Below are 8,146 nucleotides of genomic sequence, written 5' to 3' on the forward strand. Positions count from 1 at the left end.
AATTATGGTGGAAAATAAGTATTTGGTCACCTACAAACAAGCAAGATTTCTGGCTCTCACAGACCTGTAACTTCTTCTTTAAGAGGCTCCTCTGTCCTCCACTCGTTACCTGTATTAATGGCACCTGTTTCAACTTGTTATCAGTATAAAAGACACCTGTCCACAACCTCAAACAGTCACACTCCAAACTCCACTATGGCCAAGACCAAAGAGTTGTCAAAGGACACCAGAAACAAAATTGTAGACCTGCACCAGGCTGGGAAGACTGAATCTGCAATAGGTAAGCAGCTTGGTTTGAAGAAATCAACTGTGGGAGCAATTATTAGGAAATGGAAGACATACAAGACCACTGATAATCTCCCTCGATCTGGGGCTCCACACAAGATCTCACCCCGTGGGGTCAAAATGATCACAAGAACGGTGAGCAAAAATCCCAGAACCACACGGGGGTACCTGAATGACCTGCAGAGAGCTGGGACCAAAGTAACAAAGCCTACCATCAGTAACACACTACTCCACCAGGGACTCAAATCCTGCAGTGCAAGACGTGTCCCCCTGCTTAAGCCAGTACATGTCCAGGCCCGTCTGAAGTTTGCTAGAGTGCATTTGGATGATCCAGAAGAGGATTGGGAGAATGTCATATGTTCAGATGAAACCAAAATATAACTTTTTGGTAAAAACTCAACTCGTCGTGTTTGGAGGACAAAGAATGCTGAGTTGCATCCAAAGAACACCATACCTACTGTGAAGCATGGAGGTGGAAACATCATGCTTTGGGGCTGTTTTTCTGCAAAGGGACCAGGACGACTGATCCGTGTAAAGGAAAGAATGAATGGGGCCATGTATCGTGAGATTTTGAGTGAAAACCTCCTTCCATCAGCAAGGGCATTGAAGATGAAACGTGGCTGGGTCTTTCAGCATGACAATGATCCCAAACACACCGCCCGGGCAACGAAGGAGTGGCTTCGTATGAAGCATTTCAAGGTCCTGGAGTGGCCTAGCCAGTCTCCAGATCTCAACCCCATAGAAAATCTTTGGAGGGAGTTGAAAGTCTGTGTTGCCCAGCGACAGCCCCAAAACATCACTGCTCTAGAGAAGATCTGCATGGAGGAATGGGCCAAAATAACAGCAACAGTGTGTGAAAACCTTGTGAAGACTTACAGAAAACGTTTGACCTGTGTCATTGCCAACAAAGGGTATATAACAAAGTATTGAGAAACTTTTGTTATTGACCAAATACTTATTTTCTACCATAATTAGCAAATAAATTCATTAAAAATCCTACAATGTGATTTTCTGGAAAAAAAAATCTCATTTTGTCTGTCATAGTTGACGTGTACCTATGATGAAAATTACAGGCCTCTCTCATCTTTTTAAGTGGGAGAACTTGCACAATTGGTGGCTGACTAAATACTTTTTTCCCCCACTGTATGTGTGTGTGTGCATGCTTCTATGTGTGTCTGTATGCTTCTATGTGTGTCTGTGTGTGTGTGCATGCTTCTATGTGTGTCTGTGTGTGTGTGCATGCTTCTATGTGTGTTTGTGTGTGTGTGCATGCTTCTATGTGTGTATGTGTGTGTGTGTGCATGCTTCTATGTGTGTATGTGTGTGTGTGCATGCTTCTATGTGTGTATGTGTGTGTGTGCATGCTTCTATGTGTGTCTGTGTGTGTGTGCATGCTTCTATGTGTGTCTGTGTGTGTGCATGCTTCTATGTGTGTGCGTGTGTGCGTGCATGCTTCTATGTGTGTCTGTGTGTGTGTGCATGCTTCTATGTGTGTCTGTGTGTGTGTGCATGCTTCTATGTGTGTGCGTGTGTGTGTGTGTGTTTAGAGGTTGAGGGGTTAAAGAGGAGAATCTTCCCCATATCCATCTGTGTTCTTTTCTCTTTCTTCTGCCTGAAGTCAGCGACCTCAATAACCCAGGATGACCCTGAGGGAGAGGGAGAGAGGAAGAGAGGGAGAGAGGAAGAGAGGGAGAGCTGAAGAGAGGAAGCGAGGTAGAGAGGAAGAGAGGGAGAGAGGAAGAGAGGAAGAGAGGAAGAAAGGAAGAGAAGGAGAGAGGAAGAGAGGAAGAAAGGAAGAGAAGGAGAGAGGAAGAGAGGAAGAGAGGAAGAGAGGAAGAGAGGGAGAGAGGGAGGGATAGAGGGATGTTGGACAGAGAGATAATGTGAGAGAGAGGGATATGGTGGGATACCAAGACATGTAGAAAGAGGGTTGATATTGGAGGGGGGTTGGTTATAAACTATCAATCTCTAATTTATCTCCCCCCCATGCATCAAACTCTCAATGTTGCTCCTTCAGAGACAAAGTGTGTCTGTGAGTTTGTGATCATAGTTGGGTATGTGAATTTTGAATCTGTATATGGGGACACTTTCTTTGTGATAGTCATTTAGCAGAATGGGTGTAGTGGCTATGGCTACAGTCATTTTGGCTGTAGAGGGTGATCAGAGAGGGTGATCAAAGCTAGATAGACCCACTGTGAGGTTGGGCTGGTGAAACAGCTAGCTGTTACTGCTTTACGGCCAACATCTTCCAGCAGGGAGTTATAGCTGTGTTTGATGACTGAGCCCTTCCCCAAACAACCCTCTGATGCTAGGACGAGGCTGAAAACGACACAGGTAGTTTACAATATGGTTGAAGTGCATTAGATACCCACGGTTGTTCTCTGTAACAGAGGGAAACTAACAGATCTGTAGTCTATAGCTCGATAAAGTTGCTCACTCAAACACACATACATGCACACACGCACTTATGCACGCATGCACAAACACACACGCAGACACACACAGCCATTTCCTATTCCAAGGATTTAACAGCCCATACAACATGACTCTGCTTACCGCTGAAGCTTTCCAATTCACTTAGAGCATATCTAAACCAACCATCTGTCTGTGTGTGTTTGTTAATGTGTTTGTGTGTGTGTTTGTAAATGTGTGTGTGTGTGTTTATTAATGTTTGTGTGTGTGTGTAGGTGTGCGTGTGTGTCTGTGTTTGTTAATGTGTGTGTGTGTGTGTGTGTGAGAGAGAGTATTTATGTGTTGTGTGTGAGTTCTATACAGAGTATGAGGGAGGTCAGGGAGGGGAGGACGAGGATGGGAGATGTTTACTGTTCACTTTTTATTGTTTATTTCACTTTTGTTTATCCATTTCACTTGCTTTGGCAATGTTAACATATGTTTCCCATGCCAATAAAGCCCCTTGAATTAGAGAGAGAGAGAGAGCGAGAGAGAGAGAGAGAGAGAGAGAGAGAGAGAGAGAGAGAGAGAGAGAGAGAGAGAGAGAGAGAGAGAGAGAGAGAGAGAGAGAGAGAGAGAGAGAGAGAGAGAGAGAGAGAGAGAATACAATACAACCCATATTTATATTCATTTTCCCTTTTGTACTTTAACTATTTGCACATCATTACAACACAGTATATAGACATAATATGACATTTGCAATGTCTTTATTCTTTTGGAAATATGTGAGTGTAATGTTTACTGTTAATTTTTTTATAGTTTATTTCACTTTTGTTTATGATCTATTTCACTTGCTTTGGCAATGTAAACATATGTTTCCCATGCCAATAAAGCCCCTTAAATTGAAATTGAAATTGAATTGAGAGAGAGAGCGAGAGAGAGAGAGAGAGAGAGAGAGAGAGAGAGAGAGAGAGAGAGAGAGAGAGAGAGAGAGAGAGAGAGAGAGAGAGAGAGAGAGAGAGAGACTGACTACTGGTCAATGCACTGTAGGAGCTAAAACTACAACACTACAACAACGACCATATGAAGAGGGCTCGTAGTGTTTAGGAGAGAGGGAGAGAGAGAGAGATAGAGGGGAGGGGGAGAGAGAGACAGAGAGAGAGAGAACTGGTTATTTAATTGAGAGTGGAAATGTATGGCAGTAATACAGGGCTTTGTTAGTCGATTGATAAAGGAGGACATTTTTTTAAAGCATTCATCATAGCAAACTTACATCACCTACATGTGTTTACAAACAACACTGGCTAATATTTATCCCTTGGAAGGAGAGAGTGACCTTACACACACTCTCTCTCACACACACACACACACACACACACACACACACACACACACACACAATTACCTAATTAAGCGAAGAGAATAGACTCAATAATTGAACAAAGAGCATTAAAAAAAACAGAACAGAAATATTTTATTCTCCCTTTGGTTGTCTGTGTTTGTATGTTTTGCGTGTGAGTTACTCAATAGGTTTGTTTTCATTCGCCAGGGGTGTATGTCGTCCAGTTTATGTGTACTAGATGTAAATATCTGTTTACACATGTTTGTGTCCATGTGCTTTACGTTATGTGTGTGCGTAACAGGAGGTTGGTGGCACCTTAATTGGGGAGGACAGGCTTGTGGTAATGGCTGGAGCGGAATTGGTGGAATGGTGTCAAATACATCAAACACATGGTTTGCATTTGTTTGATGCCATTCCATTTGCTCCATTCCAGCCATTATTATGAGCTGTCATCTCCTCAGCAGCCTCCACTGGTGTGTGTGAATGTGCATGTGTGTGTGTGTGTTCTTGATTATGTGTGTGTAATGTATTGGATGTTGAATTCTTCTGATCCATTGCTGCTGGCTGCATCTTTCATCTCCCTCTTTGCCTTCTATAATCCAATATGTGTGGGGAGACTTTTAAATTGTCAACGCTGATATTTAATTATTTAATCCCCAGTGATCGATCAGTACTTAAAACGCCTGAGACCCCCCACTCCCCTCTCCCTTCTCCCACTCCCCCGAACCCACCATTAAGACAGAGAGAGCATTTCGGGAGAGAAAATCCCATTTCATTTCTAAAACCAATTAATACTCTCCTATCACCCACTAGCAATTTCCGTTTAAATCAACAAACAAACAAATAAATAAATAAATAATACAGATGTGTAAATAAATAAGTGTATTCTTGGAGTGCTGTGTGCGTGTGTATGTGTATGTGTGAGTGTGTGAGTGTGTGTGTGTGTGTGTGTGTGTGGGACTGGAAGGGTGTATGTATTGGGGGCGTCTTTGTTGCGACTCATACCCCAGATGGATGAGGGAGTGTATTTATTTTGCGGCGAGGCGACACCAGGAGATTTGTTATTCCCTTGCGCTGCCGAGTTTTTCACATTGCTCCACATCCCTAGGTCCATATTTCACTATAGTGTGTGTGTGTGTGTGTGTGTGTGTGTGTGTGTGTGTGTGTGTGTGTGTGTGTGTGTGTGTGTGTGTGTGTGTGTGTGTGTGTGTGTGTGTGTGTGTGTGTGCATGTGTCTGCGTGCGTGTGTGTGTGTGTGCGCGTGTGTGTGTTTGTGTTTCACATTGCTCCATATCCCCGGGACAATATTTCATCCTCACACCCCCTATCCCCAAACAAATTTATTTACAAGCCTTATTCCTGGACACATCCACCCCCCCCTACAAACGCATACAGTACATAGGCTAAAAGATATACACTCATGTACACACTCACATGGAAACACATAAACACACATTATACAGCACACTTTCACTAATACAAAACACAAACAGACTGTCCATAAAATCATATGAACATCCCTTTAGACATACCAATAGACATACACAATGTAGTGTCCAAGGGGATCATACAGTGCTTTCAGAAAGTATTCATACCCCTTGACTTATTCCACATTTTGTTATGTTATAGCCTGAATTCAAAATGGATTCAATATATTTATTTACACACAATACCCCATAATGACTAAATGTGTGGACACCCCTTCAAATTAGTGGATTCGGCTATTTTTGCCCTGCTAGAGCTGCCCGGTCAACTGTAGTAAGTTCTGTTAATATGAAGTGGAAACATCTAGGAGCCACAACGGCTCAGCCGCGAAGTGGTAGGCCACACAAGCTCACAGAATGGGACCACAGAGTGCTGACGCACGTAGCGCGTTAAAATCATCTGTCCTCGGTTGCAACACTCACTATCGTGTTCCAAACTGCCTCTGAAAGCAACGTCAGCACAATAACTGTTCGTCGGAAGCGTCATGAAATGGGTTTCCATGGTCGAGTAGCTGCACACAAGCCTAAGATCACCATGCGCAATGCCTAGCGACGGCTGGAGTGGTGTAAAGCTCTTCGCCATTGGACTCTCGAGCAGTGGAAACTCGTTCTCTGGAGTGATGAATCACACTTCACCATCTGGCAGTCTGATGGACGAATCTGGGTTTGGCGGATGCCAGGAGAACGCTACCTGCCCAAATGCATAGTGCCAACTGTAATGTTTTGGTGGAGGAGAAATAAGGGTCTGGGGCTGTTTATCATGGTTCGGGCTAGGCCCTTTCGTTCCAGTGAAGGGAAATCTTAAAGTTACAGCATACAATGACATTCTAGACGATTCTGTGCTTCCAACTTTGAGGCAACAGTTTAGGGAAGGTCCTTTCCTGTTTCAGCATGACAATGCCCCCATGCACAAAGCAAGGTCCATACAGAAATGGTTTGTCGAGATCGGTGTGGAAGAACTTGGCTGGCTTACACAGAGCCCTGACCTCAACCACATCGAACACCTTTGGGATGAATTGGAACGTTGACTGCAAGCCAGGCCTAATCGCCCAACATCAGTGCCCGACCTCACTAATTATCTTGTGGCTGAATGGAAGCAAGTCCCCGCAGCAATGTTCCAACATCTGGTGGAAAGCCTTTCTCAGAAGAGTGGAGGTTGTTATAGCAGCAAAGGGGGGACCAACTCCATATTTTGGAATGAAATGTTCGACAAGCAGGTGTCCACATAATTTTGGTCATGTAGTGTATTCACACCCCTGAGGCAATACATGTTAGAATCACCTTTGGCAGCGATTACAGCTGTGAGTCTTTCTGGGTAAGTCTCTAAGAGCTTTGCACACCTGGATTGAACAATATTGCACATTATTCTTATCGATACTTACCACCATTTACTATTCCCTTGTTTGGTCCACTGTTTCTTTATCATAGCACTATAAAAGCTCCCCACTGGGCACACACTGGTTGAATCAACATTGTTTCCACGTCATTTCAATGAAACGATGAGGAACCAACGTGGAATAGACGTTGAATTGACGTCTGTGCTCAGTGGGTCCCATTTGTGTGACCAAGTATCACTGTAAGTTACTTCATAACTTCTGTGTCCATACCTAGAATTAGATAAAGAAGAAAAGAAGAATCAGATATGTTCAGGTTCCACAACTGGAAACAGATACACCAGAATACTGTACACCAGAAAAGGTTGTGAACAGTACAAGTTCCCTGTAGGATCTGGTGTATAGTAACGTGTTCTAAAGCTGTCACGTACATTAGCATGTTTGCAAACATGAGCAGTACCATAACTGGAGGGTTCTGGGGTAGCTGTCTATCAAAATATTTAGTCTATGCCTGTGGGGGTGGGGGGTAGCGGAGAGGGGAAGAGGTGAGGCGTGGAGTTGGCAGTAGGAAGGAGGAGGTGGAGAGTGAGTGTTGCTTTGGCATTTCTTTACCCTTTACCTTGGCGAGTCCTGCAGGACAGCTACTGTCAGGGCCAGGATAGGGTAAAGCCACGACAGAGGCCCCTCCTCTAGAGTCCCCTAGAGAGAGAACCAGGATCCTGATTTACTGTAGACTTGTTAGTCCTAGACAGAAAGAAATGGAGAGAGAGAAAGAGAAAATATGGAAACCTAAAGGTGAAGAGAAATGAGGAGAGTTATGGGGAGGGAGGAGGAGTGGAAACAAAGAAGGTAACCCCCAAATGAAAGCCATGCCTCACTCCCCCTTCCCAACTTCCCCTCATCCCTCACTCCCCCTTCCCAACTTCCCCTCATCCCTCACTCCCCCTTCCCAACTTCCCCTCATCCCTCACTCCCCCTTCACAACTTCCCCTTATCCCTCACTCCCCCTTCCCAACTTCCCCTCATCCCTCACTCCCCCTTCCCAACTTCCCCTCATCCCTCACTCCCCATTTCAGGGAGGAAAGCCTGTGGTTCCAGCCTCTTAATAAAGTGAGGGGTAGACGTGGTGAAATGCCAAGCACTCTCGTTGGAAATGAATGACCAGGGGTTGTGTGTGTGTTGGGGGTGTTGAAGGGGTGCTAGGGGTTCCTCTGCCCTGGGTCTCTCCCAGTGTGTTTGAGTAATGATTCAGACTGTCAGTGTGGTGGTGTCGCTCCATCTATAACCATCCTGGGGCTCCTTCTGTATGC

The sequence above is a fragment of the Coregonus clupeaformis genome, chromosome 11 (genome assembly GCF_020615455.1).
Source record: "Coregonus clupeaformis isolate EN_2021a chromosome 11, ASM2061545v1, whole genome shotgun sequence".
In the NCBI taxonomy this organism is placed as follows: domain Eukaryota; kingdom Metazoa; phylum Chordata; class Actinopteri; order Salmoniformes; family Salmonidae; genus Coregonus; species Coregonus clupeaformis.